At 43.2% G+C, this 27029-nt stretch overlaps 1 protein-coding gene across 1 annotated transcript in view; it reads right to left on the minus strand.

Moving 5' to 3' along the window:
• Positions 1-27029, minus strand: part of SFRP1 (secreted frizzled related protein 1) — a 167314-nt gene that overhangs the window by 11630 nt on the left and 128655 nt on the right. The window lies entirely within an intron of this gene.

The raw sequence follows: 27029 nt of genomic DNA on the forward strand, positions 1-27029 counted from the left end.
CATTTACTTCTAACATCAGTGCATGCCAAGCAACGTTTTTGGATGTCTCAATTGAGATTACCAATGGCTGCCTGGAAACAGCGTTGTTTAGAAAACCTACTGCAGGTAACACTGTATTGCACGCCAAGAGCCACCATCCTCCGCATCTGATAAGGAGCATCCCTTATGGGGAAATGCTCAGGATCAGAAGGGTTTGCAGTACAGAAGCACAGTGTAATGCAGCACAACAGGCCAGTGAACAAAGGTTTCTGGCTAGAGGGTACAGCGAGAATATAGTGGCGGCTGCCATATGTAAAACTAATGCCCTTCCTCGTGCAACAGCACTGCTACATAAAAAATCCCAGAGTCCAACTCCTACGTCCATGCAGCAACCTATCAGACTAATATGGTCATTTAATAGCCAACATGGGGCACTAAGAAAAATAATGAACAAACATTGGGATCTGGTGAGTTGTGATCCCGTGATTGGTGAACTAATGCCGAGAAAGCCAGCAATTACTTACAGGAGGGCATATTCCTTACAGGATGCTTTGGTTAAATCTAGCCCAGAACTGGAACCATCTAAGGATTGGCTGGCAAGCAGTAGAGGCTTTAGGAAATGCTCTACATGTAAAGCCTGCTCACATGGGGTAAACATAACGGAATATCTTACCCCTTTCTCGGAAGTCCCATGCAAAATCAACAAAAAATTAACATGCAAAAGTGAATTTGCAGTATATGTGTTGGAGTGCCTGTGTGGGTTAAGATATGTGGGCAGCTCAAAACTGCAAGTCCACAAACGTGTACTCCAACATTTGAGGGCTATCAATAACAATGACTCTTCTTATCCAGTGGCTAGACACTTCAAGGAATATCACAATAACAACAGTGCTCCCCTGAAGTACTACGCCATTGACTCAGTGGGTCCCCTTAGAAGAGGAGGTGATAGGGATGCGGCACTTAGATCTTTGGAAACAAGATACATCTTGGAGTTGGACAGTAAAGCACCTCATGGACTTAATGCCTCAGAAGATTTCTATACCTGTCTCTGAGGAAAAAATTCCATGAGGTTTATTGGGGTTATGGTTATCTGCCAAACACCAACTTGCAAACAAAATGAAATTTAGATAATACCATCTATCTATTTTGTGCTGCTTAAATCTGTTTCTTGTATTTAAACCATCGGAAATACTTGGTGAATAAAATCGCCACTATTTGTGTTTGAAGGTCAGACTGGGACCAGTCTGATCAACACTCCATTCTAAAAACACAAATTTATGTATATTTTATTTAAAAAAAAGGTTTTTTTAAATCTATGTTTTGACATAGTTTTAATTTGACATAAAAAGAAATTTCCTTTTAAAAAAATGTAACTAGTATTTGGTAGGAGTTTTTAAGGATGATGTAATTCATTGATCACATACCCTACCTTTTACTATACACATCATCGAGACATCACTTGCACTTTACTTTTTCACTTACTTATTTATTTTGGTGTCATAGAATAGGATGCAAAATTGCAAAACTGGGCATATACATAATGTTTTTGGTGTTAAATTACTGTGTGATGGCCACAGAACGAGATATTGGTTGACTATTTTAACATTTAATATTCAACTACATATGTTGCACATCTTAAATAGCATTGATTTTAAATTCATTCTTTTATATATAAAGAATTGGATTTTAGGCCTGCTTTTAGGACATGTCGTGTATATTTGTATATTCTATACATTTTATATAGATAATATATTTATAGCTAAAGTTATTTATTTAGTTTTTGCTATTTTTTGCACTAACCTAGGTTACCTCGTAACCAAATTTGGTTTTGACATGTGTTAATTAACAAAAGTTGCAGTTTGATTCATGACAGTCTGTCCTGTATGTGTAATATCACCATTATGCGGATTTATCCTAATAGTTTTTTGCCCGTTGCACAAAGAAAATATTTAGTATTTTTACTATGTTTACTGTGCATCCGTTTGACATCCAATGAAAATGTCGTATTTTCTAGCACTTGCACTTTAAAATTCTGCCACCGCCCTCTAAGGCGCCATGTGACCAAGGCCTCTTGTAGGCCGAAACGTTATGCTGTCTGTTGCGGAATAAAATCACTCACAGAAAAATTTGGGTCTCCTGTTTCTTGGCGGTGTAGCGGCTGGAGTTGAGTCCGTTTTGCTGTTCGTGGAAACCTGTGTTCATATATATATATATATATATATATATATATATATACAGGGCACAAGTCCTAAAAGAAGAAGGGGGGGACGCTGTCACCGGAAGTGACGTCACGACAGGAAGTGACGTCACAAAAGGTGACTTGCACCATCGGGCTCATTGCCTTCCCTTGCTCACCCCTTAGATGCAATTGCATCTGAGAAGTCAGCGCGTGAGCAGCGTGCTGTGAGCTCCTAGCTCCTCATCTCAGAGAGGCCACAGAGTGAAATCCAGCTGTTTGGCAGGGGGGATGGCGTCCACCTGGTAAAATAAGTGGGGGAACGCCGTCCACCTGCGTGGTACCCCGACTCGAGCCCTGTATATATAAATAGATACCTGGCAACCTTTATGTCTAGTTCTGCTCACTTTTATTTTTTTTACTATACATCTCGTTATTGACAATTTTGCGTACAAAGACAACAAAAAGAGCCATTCTACCTTGAGAGCAGCAAAGCAGCAGTATTCCATTACATTACACTGACAAAGACCTCCAAAGACAGTGAGATAAATTGCACACTTCACATATGGAAGTAAGGCGGCAAAGGGGTATAGTAAAAGCGGTGGAATACCAGTGCAGCGTATTCAAAAGAAAAAAAACACCAACGACTTAACAGAAATAAAAAGAAAATATAAAAGTGTGCTCTACACAGAATCATGTTGTCCTAGGCTGAAAATAACCATCCATTACAATCAAATGTCCCTAGAGGGTCCAGGAAGAAGGGCAAAAGGGGAGGGGAGGGGAAGGCAGCCAGTGCTTCAGGCTAGGAATGGGCGCTCTTCGAATAGCTGGATAGCTTTAAGTCTAGGAGGCGTGAGGCAGGAGTATTCCAAATGGGCCAACAGTATTGTAGGAGGGTGAACTTCCCCTCCATGTGAGTGATTTTATGAGAAAGCAATTCCATAGCTAGGACTTGCCACAGGCATGTGAACCATTGAGCTTTAGGGGGAGCAGCAGGTTTTTTTTCAATATAGGGCTATCAGTTGCTTGGCAGCCCTCCAACATGTGGGTGAATAAATGCCAATCAGCATGCGCCATAGCCTCTATGTGTTGGGGTTTGATAGTCGGAAGTATAGCTGTCAAGTAGAAATCTGGGATCAGGAAGCCTATAATACACCTAATGTGCCAAAGAATTTCTTTCCAGAAGGTGGTAACCCTTGGGCAGGGCCAATATATGTTTAAAAAGTCTCCTGGTGCCGAATTTCAATGCAAGCAAAATAGGGAAGCAGAGGGAAAGATAGTGCAAAGTAGACATGAGAAACCAGCACATCTTTACTTTATACACCATCTCACATTGTGCTATGCTTTTAGAACTCCGCTGGATGTCACACCAGATTTGTTTCCATTGTTTCGTAGATAAGGCTTCGCCAATGTCTACATGTCATTGTGATTGGTATGTATGTGGGTGAACAGAGGTGGAATGTTGGAGGACCTGATAGGTGCACTAAATGAGCCAGTGGGACCAGTCAAAAAACGGAACCAGGACCTCAAAAGCTGTCAGTTGGCGAGTTACCCCCAGTTCATTGGTGGGGAGAAAGCCCAGAGGAGCAGTTGATAATGTTGTAGTCTAGTGGACTTGAGGAGATGGAACTCGAGTCGACATTGGTCAAATGTTCTGAGAGAGTTGCCATGAAAGAGATACCTAAGAGTGCGACAGTCACCCTTCCTTCAGTAACTATAGGAGTGTGGTTGCAGGGCGGGAGAGAAATCTGGACTGCACGCCAGGGGTGGTGTTAAGTAAGGGAAATGAGGTAAGGCCTTGTTTCTCTGCAACCTTGACCCATATTTCCAGGACTGTTTTCGAAGGGATGGCAATATATGCGCTACGGTGTCTTGCATGTCTTGGGATTGTTTTAGAAGTAGGGGACCCCTATATAATAATGAACTTGCTATGTATAGGGAAATACAATGTAAAAAAGGTCTATAGCCAAGTTAACACATATGAATAAAGATCAGAACTAATTAAGCAAACAATTAAAAGACCCACATGAAAAGGACTAATCACCAAATTACTAGAAAAATTCTTACATTTTATTTAATCGAAAAAGCTTATTTTGCAATTATTGTTTGTATTTCATACTGTTATGCGTTCAAGATATGATCCAATATTTACACAGCAGCATTATGATAATTCATAAAAAACACATGACAGACATACACATAGCATTAGACAAGAAAAGAGATGGAGGCAATGTGGTAGATTGGGACTACGCGCGTTTCGGCTTGTCAGCCTTCATCAGGTGACCGTCTATTGCAAAAAAAAAGCACAAACTGGAAAACAGGTTAAAACAACCAATCGTCAACAACAGATATTCCAAAAAATCAGAAAATAAAGAGAATGATGACAAATGTAGGGGATGACACAATAGCTCCAGGGTAGGATAGTCTCAATAATGTCTTCTTAAATGTCTATGGATCGCCGAGAAAATAAAAGGCCCAACAAGTGCAACGAAAGGATAATCGGATGGTTGACAGATAATCTGAATGACACGATTGGGCACCAATCAGGGGCCAGGAGATTGCTAATGCAAGGATATCTGTACAATACAACGATGGAAGGGGGTATGGCCCTCGAGCTTCAAACCTCGTCGTCACAACCGGCGTCTGGATCGAATGAAAGGTGCGGCCAGATATCCTTGCAAGTGTGCATTAGCAATCTCCTGGGCCCTGATTGGTCATAATCCCGTCAATTATTGCAGGACCCAAACTGATCCTCTGGAGCACTGCCTTTAAAAGGGACAGCTAACTCTGTCAAAAGTCTTCTCTGCGTCAAGCGAGAGGAGGCAAGATGGGATAGCAGGCAGTGAGACTCCTCCACTGGGTGGGTAAAGCGGCAAATATTGTCCTCCCTGTGTCTGTTATGTATGAAGCCAACTTGTTCTGGATCTAAAAGACCCGGGAGATAGAGCTCCAGTCTACTGGCTAAGATTTTAGTGTACATTTTTGCATCAGTGTTTAAAAATACAATGAGGCGATAAGAGGCACAAAGGGAGAGGGTCTTTGCCCAGTTTTAGGATCAGTGAGATTTCAGCCTCAGACATGGTGCGGGTGAGCCCAGAGGTATCTGTGGAGGTATTGAATAGGACCAGCGGATGCTCTTTAATTTCAGAAGGAAATTATGATAGAAGGCCACAGGCAGGCCTGCAGGCCCTGGAGTTTTGCCACGGGGAGGCTCTTTATGGCACACTTAAGCAGCTCTGTGTAGGGAGTGTCAAGGGAGTCCCAGTTACAACCAGCAATATAGTTGTCAATGATATCAAGAGGGGCCTCATAGCTAGTATAAACAGGTTGGTAGAAGTCATAAAAAGCCTGTTGTTTGGCCGTTTCAGAAGTAACCAAGACATCCGGTGACATCTAAATGCCTGGAATATGTGCGTGAGTTTGTTGCTGCCAGAGTTTTCACGCCAAGAGGGTTCCCACCTTGTTATGACCCTCAAAGTGCTTTTGTTTGAGCGCAAGAAGAGCTCATTCTCCCTTGTTGGTATGCTGTGCCCTCAGCTGACCCTTCAAGCGGGCCAGATGTTGTTTATTGTGCTGGGACAGAGTGGTATGATCAAGTCATTCAAGGTCCTTGATATCAGAGCTAGACCCAACTCAACCAGCTTGGCATCTCTCACCTGGGCGATTGAGGTAGTAGTAATCGCACCTCTGATAGTAGCTTTAAACCTGTCCCAGAGGGTATGTGTTGAGATATCTAGGTGTATGTCTGTCTCAAAGTAGTGTGCTATCTCTTTACAGGGTCGCTTAGAAGTTGTGGGGGAAATCACCATTGGGGGCTGGAGCGAGCCGTGTGCTCCACTCTAGTCCATATCAGTTCTGATATCAAAATGTCTGAGATGAGGGAGGTGTTGAGGTCTTGCCGTAAGGAATGGGTGAAAAAGAAATAGTCAATATGAGACTATGACTGATGGACATGGGAAAAGAATGAAAAATCCAAGGCATCAGGGTAGCAGTATCTCCATGCTTCAATCAGGCCCAAATCCACTATATTGCGCTTGAGAGCCGTCGACATAGCACCGATTCCCTGGAAGGAGGTGGCGCTCGCTGCAGTCCAGAATAGGGTCCCAGACTAAATTAAACTGCCCTCCCAGCACCACAAGCTCCCCCCCCCCCCCCCAGGGACAGGTTGTCCTTGAACAAGTTCCTAAGAAAAGCCTCTTGGGCGTGGTTGAGGGAGTATATATTTAAAAGAGTGAGGGGCGTGAATTATGCTTTACAATAAGCTGCAGGAAGCGACCCTCTCTAACCCTGACCACTTGCAGGATCTTGGAAAAGAAGGAGCCCTTGCACAGAATCGCAAACCCTGTTGTCTTAGTAGATGCATAAGCCTAGTGACGAATGGGGTATACATGGTGCACCATGCAAGGGATGTCCTGCAGGAGGAGGTGAGTTTCTTGTAAGAAATTCACATCTGCATTCTGTTGGAGGAGATACTGCCATACCTGTTTCCTTCTGTTAGGCACATTAAGTCCCTGGACGTTAAGTATAAGAAATGTAACACCTGGGACTATGGTCATTGGTGCAGAATAAAGGATGAGAACAAGAGGTGTAGTGCTGCGAATAATAATTTGGTCACTCTCTGCTCTTGTAAAGTGTTTTGGGCTGTCGAGCAGGAAGTATAGGTCGGTGGGAGACGATGGCTGGCACAGCCAGTGACTCCCAGCCGGGACCAGCAAGGCCACACCAGCATTGGCGGGGCCCACAACGGGACGATGGGTACCACTACCATTCCCATCCCGGCCAGGCTGCACACAGCCCAGTGCACCCTCTGGGGTCTACACGGGGGTCCTTGGAGCAACAGGGCTATCCCAGAAGGGTTGGGGGTTGTCGTGTCTAAAACCGTAGGATGCAGGCTCAGCTGTGGGCCCCTCCAGCCTGATGCTTTTGTGTGGGCCACCAGGGTAGGCTGCATATGTTATGTGGAGGGATTAGCAGACGTTCACTCAGGGGAGCCGCAGTCTCCCACCCCCCCAAAGACTCTCACCATCTGTGCTCCTTCTCTGTAAGGCCTGGGGTGCAGCCTCAGGCTGCCTGTAGATCGCATCACCAGGGGGCAGTCTCCAGCATGCAGCTCTGTGTCCGGTGCAAGGGGGGAGTGTGACAGCGTGTGTGGAAGCTCTAAGGCTCTCAGCTCTACAGGAGCTCTGTAGGATCACACCCACAGCAGCAGGATCCATAACAGGTCGGGTAAGTGCCACCACCAGCCACACCTTGGCCAGGCCTCACTCCGTGCCGCATCATCTCCGGTAAGCAGTGCAGGACCTCTGAGACTGGAGGGTGCCTGTGTTCGCAGGAGTCCCCACCCATCAGGTGCACCCCCAGGTGTAGTGCAGTGCAGCTCAGGGTCACTGTCAGGGCGTGGGCTCTCACCATAAGTCACTAGAGCTGGGCTGCCTCTGGATCAGTATGCCGCCAATACCTGGCCCCTGTCAACCTTTTGATGACCGGGGGCTAAGAGATATCGGTGGCCCTCTGATTCCGGTCCCCCAGAGTCGATGCACCCTCAGGTCGCCAAGTCTGAATCTGTGAAAGACACCAAAGGCTCGGGCCCGCAGGATCCCGAAACCCAAGCAAGATTGTGGAGGCGCAGTCCCTGCTCTTGCCCTCCAGCAGGAATACGGTCTGTAGCACCGGAATGAGTGCCCCACAGTTGACGGAGTCCAGCAAGGCCACAGGGGCTTTCAGATCTCCATCCTGTCACTAGAGGAGACGGGTGTCAGCCCGATGCAGTGAATTGCGTTGGGAAAGGCCTCAGGCGTTAGGAGCTAGAGGGAAACATGTCTAACGCCATGTTGAGTCAGGCCATGCCCCCTGCTCACTTTTTTAATTGATTTTTGTATATTAGTTAGTGAGAACAAATGTGTAAAGTATACATTTTTAAATCATATGAGTTGTTTATTACCTTTCACTTTGTGTGTTTTGTTGAGTGCCTCTCTGCCATATTCCTCTTAATATGTTTGTTTTCTAATCAAGCAACCCATTAAGAACGTTTGCTGTTTAGGAAAAAGTGTTTTTGGTTCTATTGTGTTCTGGTGGTTAAGAGACTTGTATGTATCAAAAATAATTTAGAGAGGACCGCTAAAATGGATGTGTATAAATACAGTGCTCATGAGACGGAAAACTGCAAGAGTATCTATAATAACTAAGACATTTCCAGTTTATCATACAATTGTACAATATTGGCAATGGAGTCCATAACACTATATGAGGGCAGTTAATTCTGCCTTGAGGCCAGACACATTTGAGTTATATTTAATTTTGGGCAAAGTATCTTTGGTAGGTAAGAGTGTTGTGTGTTTCTGTGGGTGTTCAATGTGGCCTGTACCCATAAGGACGGGTGAATTGACGCATGAGGTGGGTCTCAAAGACAGACCCCCTTGAAGAGGATAATTCTTACACCTTGGTTTGGTGAGTGTCTCACTTACTAGTGTCCCACAAGCCAATGTTGAAAATATTTGAGACTGGAAACTCATTTCACATCTTACTTGAAACAACCACCTGTAGAATTGAGCGTTCAAACCAATTATTTAGCAGCTAAAGGAAATGAAAACAGGCCAACTACTACGTAGTTTTGGCAGTTGATTTGTTTAAACATATTTCATGATTTCTGTCACAATCTAACCATTGTCAACAATCTAGAGAAGGTTAAATATCCACTGTTCTTGACCCTGCCTTAAGAATGCAGGAACATTGCAAGCAGCCCAGATTCAGAAAGGCATAGAAAGTGCCTGGAAAGCAAATCCATGTGTGCAAAAGATGTGTCCCAAGACTGATGTACAGTTTAGGAAAACACCATGCCATTGTTAGAAAAACTGCCAACTATGGATCAATGGTTCAGGCCGACCATGATCGAGCATGGTTCGGCTACAGTCACCAGATTTGTCTGCTGAAGTTTTACCTTCGTAAATCCGTTCCCATTTGTGGTGGAGTGGGCATAAGGAGCAGGGAGAGAGTCATGGGAGGCTGCTAGAGTAGTGCGAAGAGCAGGCCAGGAGTCACAGATGGACGTTGCTGGAGCTTCACTTTGGGGGTCCGCATCAGCAGTCGAAGTTGTAGTGCAAAAGGCCAGGCTGTTGGTGCTTTGTATTGATTCGCAGCAAGGTCTTAGTGGGAAGAGGCCCGTTCTCAGTTGCAAAGAACCCAAAAGCTTGAATGCAGTTCTCTGAGCCACACCAAGGGTACATAGCCTGAGTGGCACAACTTGGGGGTCAGGAACTCACTTCAGCTGGGTCCAGGTGCTGGTGTAGGATGTTAGGGAACGTTCTTTGTCCCCGAGGCTCAGATCAGGAGGTCAGCAGGCTAGCTCTTGTTGTCACTCACTTACAGGTCCAGTTCTTCTTCCCCAGTCTAACGGGCAGGAGGCCAGAAAGGCAGCAATACAGCAAGGCAGCAGCAGGACAGCAGTCCAGTAGTCCAGCAGTCCAGTAGTCCAGCAGTTTGGCAGTCCTTTCAGCAGCACAGCAGTCTTTCTCCCTGGCAGAGCACCCACAGGTCCAGAAGTGTTCTAAAGAGTGGGTGTCTAATGCCCCCTTTTTGTACCCTGGTGCCCTGGTTCTGGAAGGTGGAAGAAACTTCTACACAGTGGCATTGAAGTGCATGGAACGTTATGCTTCCCCTGTCCTGAAGGTGGCTGCAGTGACAATGTGGGGTTGTTAGGCCCTTCGTGATAAATCAGAGCACAGGCAATTCAGTTGCAAGTGGGGCTGTGCTCAGCTCCGCCCCCATTCTGCCCGCAGTTGGCCCATTCAGGCACACCTAATCCCACTATTGTGTGACTGTCTGGGAGGAAATCACAAAGTCTGTCAGCTATACCCAGTCAAGTGACCCAATGCATGCTACAGGCACAAAAGGGATAAGAGCAAACAAAAGGCCAACTTTCAAAAAGTGGCATTTTTAAAATCAAACTTTACCATTAAATTGGGGTTTTCACCACAATTCCAAAGACTAGAAACACAGTATAGCTACCAGCTCCCAATTGAAATGACATCTATTAAATGTAATAAGGAATCCCCAAAGTTACTCTATGAATGAATTTAAACATATTTGGGAGTTTTTCACTACTAGGAGATGCAAAATTTAAAAGTACATGTCCAACCCTTTAATAAACACAGCAACCTGTCCTGTAGGTCACTTAGAGCCTACCTTAGGGGTGACGTATGTGTAATAAAAAGGGAGGTAAATGCTTGGCAAGTTGTTTTTAATGCCAAGTCGACATGGGGTTTAAAAACTGCATTCAGTCTGTATTGGCTGGCCTAGGACATGTGTTAATGGGTTACTTGAAATGGTGGCACAATAAGTGATGCAGGTCCACTAGTAGCATTTAATTTAGAGGATCTAGGTATATGGTATGCCACTCTCAGGTAAATCAAATATGCCAATTGTGTTTAATCCAATTTAACCATGTTTCAGGGAGAGAGCACAAGTATTTTACCTCTAAAGTGCACAGAGTCCTAAGGCCAACAAAAACAATTTCAGCACAAACAGTGGAGGATAGAGGCAAAGTTTGGGGGTGACTCGGCAGAGCAATTGTCATAATTGCAAAACCAATCGCTCAAGATCTGTAGGTCGGAATAGCAAGCAAAGTTGTCAAAGTATTTGGATTCAGATGGTCTAGTCATTGCCAAGGACCAAAAATCTGGGCGTGTTATGTAGTGCCCAAAGCACACACTCAGAATGGCATAAACCTCCACTAAAACGTGGAGCCAAGATGGTATTAACATTCCCAGAGTTGAGTCACAAATCCTTGTTTGTGCCCACATGTCAAGTTATTAAAATGATTACCGTAAAGGATGAGGCAATTTGGTAATAACTTATTTGAGAACCTGTCATAAGATTAAATTCACTCCAGCCCTTGATACAAGTTACCTGTGAGACCAGGTAAGAATGTTAAACCCAATACCACAGATGTGAGTCAAGATATTCAATCCACTGCCATAGGCACAAATTGATCATCAGTACTATTTATTCCCAGGTAGATTTCATCATCACATAAAATCAATTACCTGAAACCACGAAAAGGCAAAATTCACCATTTTCCAATCTAGTGAACAAAGAAAGTCTTGAACATGGGATTCTTCTCATGTATCCATGCTATGGTAATAGCTGTGGAAATTCCAAGTATCAAATGTTTAAGCCAACAATAGAAAGTTTTCTTTTGGAGAAAAGTGCAATCATGCAAGGTGAACTCTGATGGGGCCCTTGCATGACTGAACTCGTTGTAAGAGTGCAGTCTTATGTTGCATGCTGTATTAGCACACTTTTCAGGAGAGTGCTGGTAGATCACATGAGGGGGCTGCTTATGAAACACCTTCTTTGATGTGACTGGAGCTTTAGCCCTATATCATTTGCTCACAGCAATTGGCTTCAATCTACACCCAATGTGATTATGTTTTTTTTATTGCATTTAGGTTACATTATTTATGCAAGAAGATATTTCTGTATACAATATTCTGATTTGCAAAACTCCAGGCAACAAAATCCCACAATGTGGTGGACACAGAGCAGCATCAGCTGTTCACAGTACAAGTCCTGGTACATTTTGACCAAAAGAATGATTTTTTTTTTATTTACTTGTGGATTCTTAGCAATATGAACTGTAGCTTTCAGAAAAACAAACAGCAACAAGAGGCTCTTTGTCAGCATCAAATAACCAAAAGTTTATTTTAGTTACATTGTTGACTCGTTGCCAACAGCTGACATTTTCAGCAAACCCACGCCCGCGCCCACTGATGGCTTTGGGAATGCGTGGAATGTACAACATTGATTGCAAAGGGCAGACATTGATGTGATACATTTTCTTTCCCGATAAACTCAAGGAAATGCTTTTTGATCTGCAAACAGAGATTTCTAAGAAAATAAGGCGGACTCAGAACATTCTGAGTCATTTATAAACCTTTCCAAGTGCCAACGTTTAATTTGTACTAAAAAAAAACCTGCAAAGACCCCAAATATTTTTTGAAGCCAGAGTTGGGCTCCTCGATGCCATTTAGGGACCAGGACAGTACAAACATAACCAGGGCTCACCAATGAGTTGTGGCAGACAATAGTACAAAGTAAGCACTGCCCTTTGGGGTGTAATTTGCGCACACATATGATCTATTCCTGTATGTGGCACTGGCTTTGAAAACAGAAGAAATCCTCACATCTGCATGAAATTGCAAACATATTTGGTAATCTGATTCAGCTAAAACTAGTTGCTCTTCACACAACAATAGCAAAAGCTTTTAACAACTATGATACACAAATCTAAAAGCAAGTTACTCATTTGTGCTCAACTACATCTGTGGGGTGTCATACCCTGTAGCGCCGCCATGCCACACCCTAAATTAATGATGGTGGACTTTGCATTGCCCTAAGTACACTTTGAAATTGTACAGATTTTCAAAAGTATGATCTCAAATACATTTTTGTGCCATTGTCACATTTATGTGCACAACCAAAGGTTAGTAAATTGGACCATATTCTCAGTCCCTGAGAGATTTGTCCTCGCTTTGGATCCCTTTTTGGTACTTTTAGCATAATTAGTGTCACACAAAGGAAGACTCTTATGAGGAAGTCTTTGAAAAATTCAGATTATATCCTCCCCAAAAGTTTACGTCATACGTGGGACTCTATAAATGTAGCGCTGGGTCAGAGAAAAGGATGTTTTTTCTAGTCTTTTGCTTCCTCTGACACAGCCCCTACATTCAACTCTTATTTCAGGCCACTAAATCCTCTCATGGCCTTGCCTCTCTGGTGTTACGCTTGCCAGTGCAATGCCTTACTTGTCATACATGTGAAAGTAGTGAAGAGGAACTATTTTATATTTTACCTCGATTACGAGATTGGGTGGTTGTGCCTACATCCGACCATTTAGGCCAACGCTTCAAACATTTCCCCAACGCAATTGTCTGGAGAACTTGAAAACATTTCAGGAACACAGCCCTTTTTGCCACCCCACCCAAGTAAAAGAGACCCCGACAACTCAAAAATCAAATAAATGTAGGCCTGAAGCCTCACAGAATAAAAAAGATAAGTATAGTCTAATTTCCCTTACTAATAGATCAATTTCAATCAACAATGTCAGTAGGTCTCTTGACTTTAATATAGAGCAATATTTGGTTCATCAGGCAGGTAACGATGTGCAGTAAAATAGGCGTGGTAGACCTTAGCATTTGCTTGGATAGACACATGGAGAAAGTCAGCGTCCATGTGCACTTGGACATAATTGACCCCGTTGCTCTACTGCATATGGTAATCTGCCCAAGTGAACTACTAAGGATAATAGCCCTCCAATGGTTTATCAGCACTAAGAACTGTAAAGTAAAGCTAAATGAGTCAAAAGGCAGCAATTGTCATTTTAAAATGCTGGATTAAATCTGGTATTCATCAACATGGAAATCTAAACCATCTCCCATCATGCATGTGAAGCATACTCTTCTTTGCTCCATTTCACATGTATCCGAAATTACAAGATTAGACATGCAATTAAAAGCCTCAATCCTTTGAGAGCAGGCCCTACATTTGACCTGAGATGTCTCCATTTGCAATAATCCAGCAGCCTTTCTTGTGGTTTTCCAGTGTACAGATAGACAGAGCTTAGGCTGGAAGATGCCTCCAGACTTCGATTAGGAAAGTAGCGAGTGGCTTGGCACCCCTTCTTATAATAAACATCCCAACTTCCAGCAAAAGGCCATGATGAGGCAGCAACAATGTTAAATGTATGAGTGACGTCAAATTATCGTGATTGATCAACTCTTGGCTTAATGGTCTTGGCTAATGTGCCAAGAAAAACCATCTCCTCTCTGCACAAGGAAAGGCTGGCTAGTTCTCCCCAGTGTTAAACCAGAAGAATGTAAGAGCTAAAATAATATGTCTGACTTTTAGAAATATACCCCCGGTAGGATTTATGTGCATAAACAAAAGATTCAATTTATTCTGTGCTGTGAAAGCCTTTAACTGTGCAAGGCTTAACTGTCCCATCCTTCAACCGACTAAAAAGCTACGTTTTTAGATCTAATCATTCATAATGTGTGCTCTCTCGTAGTCGCCTTTCTATAATTAGCCCAATCTTGTTCAATTTCATTCAGTTCCAAACTGTGTTTTATTTTTTTAACAAAAGGTCACCATATTTTTCAAGGCATGCTTTTTCAAGAAGAAAATGATCTCAAGTGATGTCACAGTAAAAAGGGTGCTCTTATTTGCAATCCGAGGGGTGCAAGCATCTATCACAGACTGTTAGACAACATATAGCACATTGACCATCTGCATTAGAAAAACAGTGTAAACATTCAAGAGCATCAAATGACTGTATCTATTTGGGTGCAAGTAACAAACTGAAGGGAAAATATAATATTTAGATGTTGCAGAATCACGGTGAGGCAGAGGTAGCGGTCCACCATCCGCCGTATTACGACTTCTAAAGTCGTTGTGGCGGTGGACCGTAGGTCTGCGCAAAAGAGCAGTCGCTCACTGGTGGTGTAGCTACAATGCAATATACTGAGTGGGGACTGGAGCAGTGCCGCTCAGCATATTAAGAGTTCCTGGACCGCCAGCCTTTTCATGGCGGAGCACCGCCATAACAGACTGGCGGTGCTGGAACAAAGAGGCCCTACAGGACCCCCCATGCCCCCCCTGCCATGGGGATACATTCAGGGGGGCAACAAAATGTGCCTCTCTGTCTGTACCCCCACAGAGCTCCAGCACAGCATGGACGTCCACGTCCATGCCCTGCTGAAACTTTTATGCTGTTCCCATTGTGGTGCCTGTTTTCCAGGCACTGCCATGGGAAAAGCAAAGGACTGCCCGCCATATTACGAGTTACGCATTTTTCACTCGCAATAAGTTTGACGGTTCTTGAGCAGCTTTGGCGCAGCGGGGTCGACATTGTGCCGGCCCCACTGTGCCAAAGTCGTAATCAGGCCCTATGTTACACCTTTTTATCTTTTTAAGTATAGGGCGGTTAAGTGATTTACCCAGAATCCCAAAATAAGGTGAGATCAAGATTCAAACCTGGGTCCCCATAATCCAAAGTCAGCAACCCAGACTGCCAGGGGATAACTCTTTTTAGGTGTGTAAATTCTGATTCAGCAACACCCAAGTCAGACCATCTATCACTCCAAGACCAAACCACCTAACTTCATGTCTTCATCCTTTGGGAATCCAAGGTTTTTATAAAGGATGCAGCACTATACAACAAAAGGGAAGCATTTTTCAGCATCTGGTAAGTCCTCCTTTGCATGCTAAAAGTAAGATGGTTGACTGAGGAAGGAAATATGCATCAACCATTCTGCTAATTCAAACCCTGTCTGCATTCTGTTTGGGAGGGGAGGGGCATCAGTGGAATGAATGTGTGTCATTGTCTAAAAGGGATTGCATCTTAAAAGGAAGATGGTTGACTGAGGAAGGTCATGCGTATCAGTCACTATGCCAATCCAAACCCTTTTTGTGGTGACGGCTTCAAATCTAGAGTGTTAGTGGAAGTGAAGTGCTTCATTGTTTACAAGGGATGTAATGCCTGGTGCAGTGGACAAGTGGTGCCAGAGCTGGTGAGTCCTCCTCTGTATTCTAAAAGCCAAATGACTTGCAGAATAAGACCACATGTCTTTAGGCATTCTTCGACCTCTTCTGCATACTACAGGGGATGTCCGACTCCAGTGTGCTTGGTACAGCAAATTTACTCGGTGTACACAAGGGATGTGGTGATGCATGTTATGAAGGAGCCACTTTGTTCTGATGTGGTAATTTCACCTCTGCATTGATGAAGTGAATGTGGTAATTCCACCTCTGCATTGATGAAGTGAGCTGGCCAGCTGAGGGAGACCACATGTCTGAGGCCCTCTATCTTCTGCATGTTGGATATCGACATCCAATCATAGGGGATGTCAGTTGGCAAATTTAGTTGAAGTCTAAAAGGGATATGTAAAAAGAACACATGGAAGATGGAATGCTGAATTAATCAGACATTCACCCTCAGTCACAGATGTGGGTTAAATACATCGCTTTTTTTAACACCATTCCATTCCAGTTTAGACCCAGCCATATGCAAATGAGTCTTGACCCTCTTCCTCAAGGGAACAGTCCAGCCCGAACTGCCAGGCCAGGAGTTCCCTGGACCAGAAACAAGCATCCTGGGACCGGTTTTGGGGTAACACCCCATATCAGCCTGGCTAGCTTGAATCTGGTGGCGTAGCGAGCACGGCACCCACGTCTGGGCATACCCTTACAATTTAGGGCGACAAATGCAAAAAGGGATATGTGGCGCAGAGTTCAGCGTTCTGTTATGTGGTGAGTCCTCCTTTGCCAGAATGAAGAAACTTGTCTACCTGATGAAAAATGTTTACTAATAAATGACATTTGGTTTAAAACATTAGCAAGAAAAACCATATTACATTTAAACAAGCTTTGACATTTGAGCCTGATGAAATAGGGAACTCTATATATTTCCTATAATCTGTCTTGCCATGATTGACAAACGTAATATTCATACAAACCACAAGCTACACTTAATATTGATACTCTTGATAAAATACCATTGTGATGTAGCTCAGGGAGACATACTCTCACCGTTTTTATTCAATGTATATATATGGAACCCTTAGGCCTGATGTTAAAAACAACAGGAATAAGAATCAACCAATACACTGATGGTACAAAGGCACACATAAACATTTCTAACCGGCCAGACACTGAAACACTAAATATTTTCCTTGAATATCTCTCGATTTGGATGGATACTTTTTCCCTTAAATCCAAACTTAGTAAAACTGAATTGCTACTTCACTCACTCTCCAATCCACCTCCTAGCCTAGACAGACTGTGAAAACGTAAGGATCTGAGATTCGAAGTGACTTGCACACCATGAGCAAAATCTCTAAGCTTCACCCTGGATCAAAACATAATGATGTCTGCTCATATCACTAAACTTAAGGTTGATATTCTAATAAAACCTAATCTGTTTATAGGTTTCTAAGCTGACATCATAACCAATTTACCAACAGTGTGGTCTTAAAACTCACAGTTGCTGGTGATGTCGAGATGACTCAGCCTTTCAACATCTTGAGATCGACAATTGAGTACCATTTAGTAGTGTGAAGTGGTACCTGTTTTTAAAAGCCACAGTAGGGTTTGACTTCGAGCACTACAAAAAAAGCAACGTATAATTAATTACTCATGTCCTGCATTTCTCCATGGCAATGTTTATAAAAGGAGTGCCGAGAGGCCCAAGAAGACATTAGGTGGAAAGGAGTGGACACAAGAAGGAAAGAGACGGGTGTGACAAGCAGGTCACGCCTGCCTTCCCCACTCAAGACGCAAAGCAGGCCCTTGGCTGCTGCTTCAAAGAGCTCTCTATCAGATGCGAGCATAACTCTGCTATCTCTTGGACAGACAGAGCCCAGACCTAAATATATTAAAGGCGTTTCGTGGAGTGCCGCTGCAGATGATACAGGATGCATTGGGTGCTGTTACCACAACATGTAATCTGTGCTGTTAGTGACAAGCTTGGGGAAAGGAGGCCCCTGCGAAGCTGACGTAGATTCTCACAGGAAAGAAAGAAGACACCCTGAGAGATGTGTTCAATGTTAACAGCAGTTCTTATCAATATTTATCATGGCAGCCTGTCAAATCCAGCCTGCAAAGAGCAGAGGGGGAAGGCGCTCCTCTCTCTGTTTCACTCTGCAGGGCTGCTCTCTGTTCCTCAGCAGTCCAAGACTGACTGAACTATCAAGTGTCCAACCGACTGGCCTGCTGCACTGCTGACCCTTGGCATTGTTCACATGGCTGTCTCAAGTGACTAAAATAACACTCGCACTCCCTGCATTTTTTCAAGAAGCATGCAATTGCGTTGCAATGGACACGAGCAGTCATTCCCAGAAATGGCAAAGAAATTATAAATTCAGGAGATGTAAATTCTGTGGTCGGATGTCAAACTTGTGCAAACACATTCTGGCATAAAGATTTCATCTTAATTGCGTATTAAATATTTTTATCCAATTCGTCCGTAAAATATTTTCACAAATGGCCATTTTGCTTTAAGAATGTGTCATCTCACTAACGTACCTTATATAGCCTTGAAAGGTAAAGATGTCACAAACTTTGTCTGTACTCTATAAAACTAAGAACCCTGTCTATGATTTGAAACAACAGATATATAAATGACGCATCTTTCCAGACGTTTGTCAGAGTTACACCCACTACTCAAGGCTTTTATTCATATAACTCACAGCCCAGACATTTTCCTCTAAGTAAAGCACGGTCAGGTTTGGACAGAAAATAGGCCGGGACACCGAAATAAAAGTGGACCCCATTAGCAAATCAGATATCTAAAATAAGTGACACACATTTACAAATAGGGCAGTATAGAACTTGTAAAAACACTCTGTAAGGGTATTTTACAAGATATGGGAGACTGCATGCAATTGTGCTTGTTGCAGACAATGTCTACTTTAATGACATAGAAATAAACAGTAAAAAGCAACCCACCGTACCACAAAGCAGGCCCACAAACCTCCAAAAAACGGCCCATACACTGTTCTATCAGACCAACCCCTCGGGCACTGCCTGATTGCCCTATACCCCAGTCCGACCCTGAGGTAAAATACTGGTTAAGGGCTGGGAATGCATTACCTATATAGTTTTACAATCATGCATTGAAGTTCTGACGTTATAGGTTCATACTATGAACATGTGCACTCATTCAAAGCATATCTGTGCACCTTGTTTTAAGACATTGCACTGTCTAAAGACCAAGACATAATTCTCAGAGTTAGTGCATGAGCTGCAGACCAAACAGACAGGGGCGTACTGAAAAATAGGCCATGGCACCAAAATAAAAGTTGCCACCTTTAGTGAATTATAAAGCTGAAAATTGTTGCCCATGTTGCAAATTGTGACAGCTTTAAATTTGTAAAGCCATGCTCTTTAAGTGCTTTGCAAAGTTTGAAAGACTGAGTGGGTCTGAGTTTGCTGCAGGCAATGTTTGTTTTAATACCAAGAAAATCAACAGTAAACCTGGCCCAGCAGATCATAAAGCGGGCCCACAAGAGAAACAAAAATGGCCCATACACCAGTGAGGTAACAAAACTTGAGGGCCCCCCTCTGCAAAGTATGTGGTTGCTTTCTCCACATCGACCCTGTCTGAAGCCATCAGGCCAGGGGGCCCCCACCTGTGAATAGTGTCGGATGAGGCCCCCTGGAGTTCGGGCTGTTGGGATCTAATGCTATACCACTGCCACACACTGACCTGTCACATTAGCCCATCAGAACTGCCTGATTGCCCTATTGGCCAGTCTGACCCTGGGCACAGCTATAAAACCGGAAGCAGTGGTTGACTGTCTCTGTTTCTGAGTTGTGCTGTTTGCAGCACATGCTCTTTATTGGAAGTTTCACGAGTTAAGCGTATGATCTGTAGTCAGTGAAATTCATTAAAAATGAAATGAAGGAACAGCATGATCTGCGTCAGTACATACCTTCACATATGGTGAAGTTAGATCATAAGTGGGAGTTTTTCCAGAGTGGGCTTTGAGCTTAGTATTCACCCAGAAGCTCAAAAACAGAGATACACGTGTTCGAAAATCCCCCATTGGAAAGAATCGAGAGATGGCGGAAGAGGTGTTTTTTAATATAGCTGGAACTATAGCGCCTGGTCTAACCCATATGATGCAAGAACTGGCTAAAGACTCTAAGCTTAAAAAAAGTCCCATAAAGAATAAAATTCAGAGACCCTCATGGGAGTAGTACTCGAGGCACAATTAGATAAAACGTCCAACTTGCCCATGGGCTTCACATATAGCACCAAGCCACTGACCATTGGTGCCATTATCAGGTAAGTGATCTAATCCTTCCCAGAACAGGTTAGGCACGTCAGACGTCTTGCAGCGCCGGAAAAAAAAATATCATGCTTGTCCCAAATGTCAGTATTTGGCGCAAACTAATGGTTTATGCCATGTTAGCCACCTTTAATAAATAGGAAAGGCTTGCTTCAAATTCTGTCAATAGAATTTGCAGCACGGTCACAGGCCCTGTGAAAGTGCAGAGCCTTTGAAATAATGCACTCTCTGACCACGCCCTTCCGGTATCTCTGCTTAGTTACACTTCCTCTCTCTCACATAAGCAGAGAGTACTCCATTTTGCATTCACAATGATTCATGTTTCCTGGTAGCATTATCAAATCATCTCTCTACCAAGGCCACAAGATTGACTTTTCCATCATTCTAGATTAAATGGACAATGACCTGCATCCTGCTTACAGCAGGGCACTTCTCTAGTCCTGCCGAGCTTGCTGAGAAACAAAAGATCTCAAGTGGAGAAAAAACACTAACAGGTAGGGATTAGCTCATTATTAAGGCTTTCGAATTCTACAAAAACATGCACATATTCTGCAAACATCTAATGACCTAGAGAATACAAAATAATGAGTGTTAAGGCACTCTTCTCCACAGACTTTATGATGCTGTACATCATAAGAAATGTTTTAGCTTGTCCTGCCACCTCACATTATTTTGTGGCCCAGCTCTGAGGGGGAGATAGTATTTCTTGCACAGCGAGGGCCTCATTTAGAGTTTGGCAAAGTGGAAGCACCACCATAGATTTTCGAGGCTTCTGTACCATCAAACTTGCAGGTCTCCCTCTCTAATTTATGTTGGAGGGAAGTGCTATGTTTGCACCAGTGAAGCAGACATGGACAGTTACAATTTAAAATGGCCTTGACATGCATGGAGAACGCTAAATAGGATGGATAGTTCTTCCCAAGTGTATTGGAGACTGTAGCATCCCTTTCTATCGTGGACCAAAATACTGACCGTTCTGGTTTGAATGATACCTAGGTTTTTATTATGCATTCTTTAAAAAAATAAGGAGCATATTTATGACTTTAGTGTAGTGGTGCAAGGCAGCGTAGCAAGTCACCTTGCTGCACTGCCCTGTGTCACAGGGAAAGGGTATCAATGTGCTGTATTTAAGGCAGATGGCACTTTCCTATTGTTTCCCCCTGCGCTGGTGCACAATGGGATGCTTGGCCCCAATGCAGGCTCCCTTGCACTATTGTCCAAGGGTGCCTGCGCTGCATGATGGATTTTTTTTGTGTAGAAAGGGTTTTCCAGCACAAAACCAATCCTTGGCGACATTTTCCTCTATCTTTGTGTGCTTCAGAATACAGCACTCATAGAAAGGGAAAGTAACCAGGAGAAATAGATATTTCTCCTCATTATGCCTCTCCAGGGAGGCATATTTTTTGGTGCATTACCAGGTTTTCCAGGTTTGGTAAATCCATGGGAGTTGCGTGGGAACACCCATGCGATGCCCATGGAATGACTCCCTTGTGCAGAGTATTGCAAAGCAGTGATTTTTGCTGTGTCCCATTACTCCAGATTTTTGAAGCCATTCAAAGCCAAGCAAAGTGGCTTTGCATAGCTTTAAAAATGTTACTTAAGATTTGCATTGCTCTTTGCGTGCATAATTATGACCCATAGTTTTTATACTGTGTTTTTAAAATCAGTAAATGTTTTATATGTTCTCCAGTCCACCACACTCATGGATCATGGGCTTCTTCAAAGAAATTACCGGGGAATGGATTTGCACTCACTCATGCTGAACTAACAAAAAATGGAAATAATTATTTTTCCTGGGTTGGCGGGACCTGCATCCCTTCCCAAACGTATCAATTTGTCCCTCAGGCCCTGCCTGCAGCACAATCAGACAGAGACCTCAGTGGATACTTTAAACACCTATGAGTTTGGAATCACTCACAACTGGTGAAGCCACAGCAACCTGGAAAGAAGTAAAATGTAGCTGTGCGTTTCCCATACCCAAGACAAGACAATTATTGTCTCAGTGTTCGCCAGTGAACGTGAATATTGCAACAACCTAGTGGTGGGTGACTCCTTTCTGTTGGATAAGATGCTCCGTTTCACCTTCATTTTATGTCCAGATCTCAAGTTTATGCAGATTAAAACTTATTTCACATTTTTTGTTATTTGTAATGGTTGACGTTTAATTATAGAAGCTTTTCATTAAGCCTTGTCTGCCATAAGGTGAGGTATGCCTTTTCTAGAAGCCTATTTACTTTAGAGAGGTGTGCCTTATGGCTAGCCAGTGGTAATGTCTTTCAGTGACCATTGTTGCTAAGAACATTTAAAAAATCTGTTAAACTGTCAATGAGCCTGTGAAGATTGCTTAATCTAGCAGGCTGGGTGTTAGCACCTCAGACATTCAATTCTAATTCTACAAAGGTCCCAAGGGATCAAACCAATAATTGGGGTGTCCGTGGCAATCTGAAGCCCTAACTCCCACAGCCACAGTCAGACATTTGTTTTAGCTAAATCGAATATTGAGATCTGAGGGGACTCTTAAGTGGTAGGTCTCTCTTGAAAGATAGGTGAATGAAAATGTAATGATAATAAATGTTGGTGGGTGTAAGACACATTTTTGCAACGTACTTAGAAAATTGCTGGCTGGTTTTCAAGTAGCTTATCAATGTCTGTCCGTGATTTTGTTTGAAAATGGAGCGTATGATGGCTAAAATGTATAAACACGATTGGACATCATTTGTTTCATGTATTTGAACACTTGAAGGCTTAACTGATATTGGCCACTGGATCAATGGCATATAAAAAAATAATATGGAATCTTTGTGGCACCATTTTGTTAAAAAAAAAAGGTAAAGCGAATCTTTGTGGCACCACTTTGTAAAACTCAGTTTCCTCGCCTGCGTGGTCTGATTTTCCAAGGCATGTGGTAAAGAATCACTAACTCATTTTACCCTTGAACTGATAATGTTGGTTTAGACAATTATCTGCTGTTTCACAAGTGGGGCCCGGTTTGAACCATTACATGTGTTCGACTCTCTGGTATATGCCAAAGGAGATAATCTAAACAGCCTTTGTCTCTTCCTATTTCGCCAGGTGGTTTCTATCATGGTGTTTATTCGAAATATATACTGCTAATTCACTCACACATTCATTGTGGTGTTTCTGAGTTCTGTGAAATATAAATACCGGTGTATAGTTTTGGCCACATACTGTAGCAGATCATTGTAGGCTTAGCTGAAATAGTTCCATCAATCCACCTATCCATCTACCCGCCCATCCAAAGTGAAATAGATCCATCCATCCATTCACAGAATGGCACTGAACCTTTGTATAAAATTATCCCTAAAATTCCCAAACAGAAGAAAAAAGACCTGAAACCATTAGATCAGCTTTAAAGGCTGATTAAGTCATATCACCCAAGCCTGTTTTAAAAGTAAAGGCGTGCCAGACAATGATTTCAAAGGAGAATCCCCTGAAAAATATAATCTGGTCCCTGTTTCCCCAGGAGCCCATGCATCCTTCCTTGGGTAGTGTTTCCACATTGTCGATGTCCTGGAGAATAAATATTTGAGTAGTTGAAGATTGAGTGTTGCCACCTGTCACCCTTTCAGTTTTGCAGTCATGTCTGCCTTCAGTGACACGAAATTGGCAGAGAGGCAGTAATGCAATAATATGACGAGAGGAAGTGGTATGTAACAGGAGGGCACCAGCCAATGGTATTAACAAGGAAACACCTCCAAGAAAACTTTAAAAGGCAACCACCGCCCACCTCGATAGCCCATGGAGTCATCCTTTGGTCTTCCTAATTTTTTTCTCTGGTCGTGAGAGGGGGTGCTTCCTCAGGAACTGGAAGAAGGCGATGTTGGCCAACTGGCACCTTTTCAGCTTGGGTTGCCTCGTGGCTGCCCGCAGTGGGCAAGACTTGGCAAACTAGCTGCTCAATTATGGCATGGCGGTACAGCAGGACAAAGTGGCAAGGTGTGCAATATGTTCCCACCAAGGCCATTAAAGATGTCCTCAGGCAGCAAATGGTAAGATAAAATAGAGGATGCAAGGTCTCATTAAGTAGAGCTGAAAGCTACAAATGACTCCAAGGCACATAACTGTATATTCCAGTCTTGTAATATTTAACATGCTTGGACAAACCTGGAAAGGACTTAATTCAGAAGCGAACACTCTAACAAACGTAGGCGCAGCAAGCAGCAGATTCGCAATGCGGTTACTAAAATACCAGCACTTGGCTCTTCTACACACATTTACGCTCCCATTGGCCATTATTCCATTTTTCTTTGTCAGTACTGTTTATAATTTGTAGGAGAAAAAAAACAGATGGAAGTGAATTGTTCTTTTACAGTGAGTGTTTATATGTTTATATCATGCTGACATTCCTTAGGTTTTGGAACAGTGTAGATCGATTCTGTGGAAAAGCTAGTACAACGAGAACCAGAAGGAATGACTCCGGCCTTGTTATAGAAGGGACTTGTTGGGGGAGTGGAACCCTGAGTCGTTCGTATGGTTCTCGAAATAAATAGTCCCGGCTAGACTGCAATCTAAAATCAGTCCTGGCAAAAAAGTTCAAATCAGAAGCCCATTGCAGGAACACATGACTAGAATGCTTCCCGGTGTGCTTGGTTTTGTTACTACTCTCCACCTACTTCTGAAAGTAGCCAGTTAACCTGCGCCCACCAGGAAAATGCCAGAGTCATTAATACCGACTTTTTTTTTTAAAGTCTGCCAGTGGGAGCAGTGCATGCGAAATTGCCAACATACTTCTAGCAAAGGCAAATGTCGGAATTTAATGGGCTGGTATTTGAATGTGGTAGCACATTGAAGCCAGACACATTTAGTTTACCAATGTTTGCTGTGTATGTCACATGTGCAACTGGTTTCTTATACATATGCAACATGGAGAAGGAAAGGAAGCTTGACTTGATTTTCGGCAGTGCTATGTATTAAAAGGTGTATGTGTGAGTGACTCTCATACCATACACAAATATACATTTATATCATGTTCTGGAGTGTACAAAATGATTGAGTGTGTTTAGAATTCATATGTAACAAAGTATTTAATATGAAAAAAGGTGTGATAATTTACTGTGGTTTTGTGAAATAGTCTCTAATACATTCCAATGGAAGTACCACTTGGGAGATGGAATTCACCGTACAACCAACAGCTTGAGGAATTTAATGTTACTCCTCTGAAGCACACTGCATATTCATTTTTAGGTTTCTCCTAGACAGCCCAATAACTGTGTCTGCAAGAAATGTTGTTCACCACTCTGCTCTATGCCACTGCACTCTACGCCACTGTACCTTATGCCACTGTACTCTATGCACTGTGCTCTTCTCTGCACCACGCTACTCTACGCCACTCCACTCTATGCAAGGGCACTCTACTCTGCACCACTCTATGACACTGTACTTTACACCATTCTACTCTATGCCACTACACTCTACTTCACTGCACTCTACTCTCCACCTCTCTACTCTAGGCTACTGCACTCTATGCCACTGCAATCTACACCAGTCCACCATACTCTCTGCTACTCCTCTCTTCTCTATGCCACTCCATTCCACCCTATGCCAGTCCACTCTAAGCCATTCTATGCCACTCTACATCATGCTACTCCACTCCACCCAGTGCCACTCTACGCCACTCTACCCCACTCCACTCCACACAATGCACATCTACTCTACCCACTCTACACTAGGCCACTCTACTCTATGCCAATCTACTCTACGCCATTCTACTCTATGCCACTCTACTCTACGCCACTTCACTGTACCCCACTCTACTCTATGTGCCACTCTACGCTAGACTACTATAATCTATGTCACTATTTACACTGCTCCAAGTTACTCTACTCCACTCCACTTTATGTCACTTTACTTTACTACACACCACTCTACACCATACCACTCCACTCTTCGCCACTCCATCCCACTCCACACCACACAACTCTACACTACTCTAGAGTACCCCAATCCACTATACTCTACTCACCTTTACTCTATGCCAATCCACTGCACTCTACATCACTCTAATCAACTCTAAAATGCTCTACTCTGTGCCAGACCATGACACTCTACTGTACGCCACTCCACTCAACCCCTCGGAGTCTCCGCCATGGAAAGGCATAACACAGCCCATATCATAATATGGATGGCGGTGCCTGCAAGGCACCGCCACCATATTATAGGTCTTTTCCGCCCGGTAGGCAATCGTGATGATTGCCTACCGGCGGAAAAGCGGCGGACGGTCTTTCCGTCCGCCGCGGTACCCCCCGCCATGTTAATGTGGCGGGGGTAAAAGGCTGTCCGTTGGGGTGCTTTGGTGGGTGGATCGCTCGCCATGCTAATGGGCTCCTTACTTTCACTAGCCAGGGAAAATCAAGCTATATAAAGCTGTGCATTTAAATTATAGACCTAGTGCACATTGAATAATATAGGTCTAAAAGGACTGGGTGTACATGAAACTTAGAAAACCTTGCCTACAATCAACAAGGCCACTATAAAAACACTGGCAACGTTTTAAGAACCAATGACAGCAGCGAACGATTAAGTGTTCCACTGCAAAGTGAGTACGTAAACGCCATCTATTTCCAGTAGGTTGCCCAATGTGTTTTAAACCGTAGTGTTCATAGCAAAATTCTCTTTCAAAGAGAATCTATGGTAATGACCTGTGGGAATGAAAACAGTACTAGTCCATACAAAGATGCCGCCCAGGACTAGGCATAATATACCACAGCTGAATACTGACCATTCTAAGAATGGCCCTGTAAAGTACAGAGTCCAGACCACATGTAAATTAATGAGAAGCAACGTCCATTTGAAATAAAACAGAATACAAAAAGAAAAGTAAACTGCTGAAGCACTTAATATAACTTTAAGTTAAGAGAATGGCACACTTCATTTGACCAGTTGACAGGTTTTCTATTTAGATGTCTTAGGCATATTACTGGAATAATTCAGATGCATTGTTGCTGCACTATATATGTTTGGGCAATGGATCAAAGGGATAAGTAAAATGGTTAAGAAAATGTGAAGAG

This window comes from Lissotriton helveticus, chromosome 11 (assembly GCF_964261635.1).
Source record: "Lissotriton helveticus chromosome 11, aLisHel1.1, whole genome shotgun sequence".
Classification (NCBI taxonomy): Eukaryota; Metazoa; Chordata; class Amphibia; order Caudata; family Salamandridae; genus Lissotriton; species Lissotriton helveticus.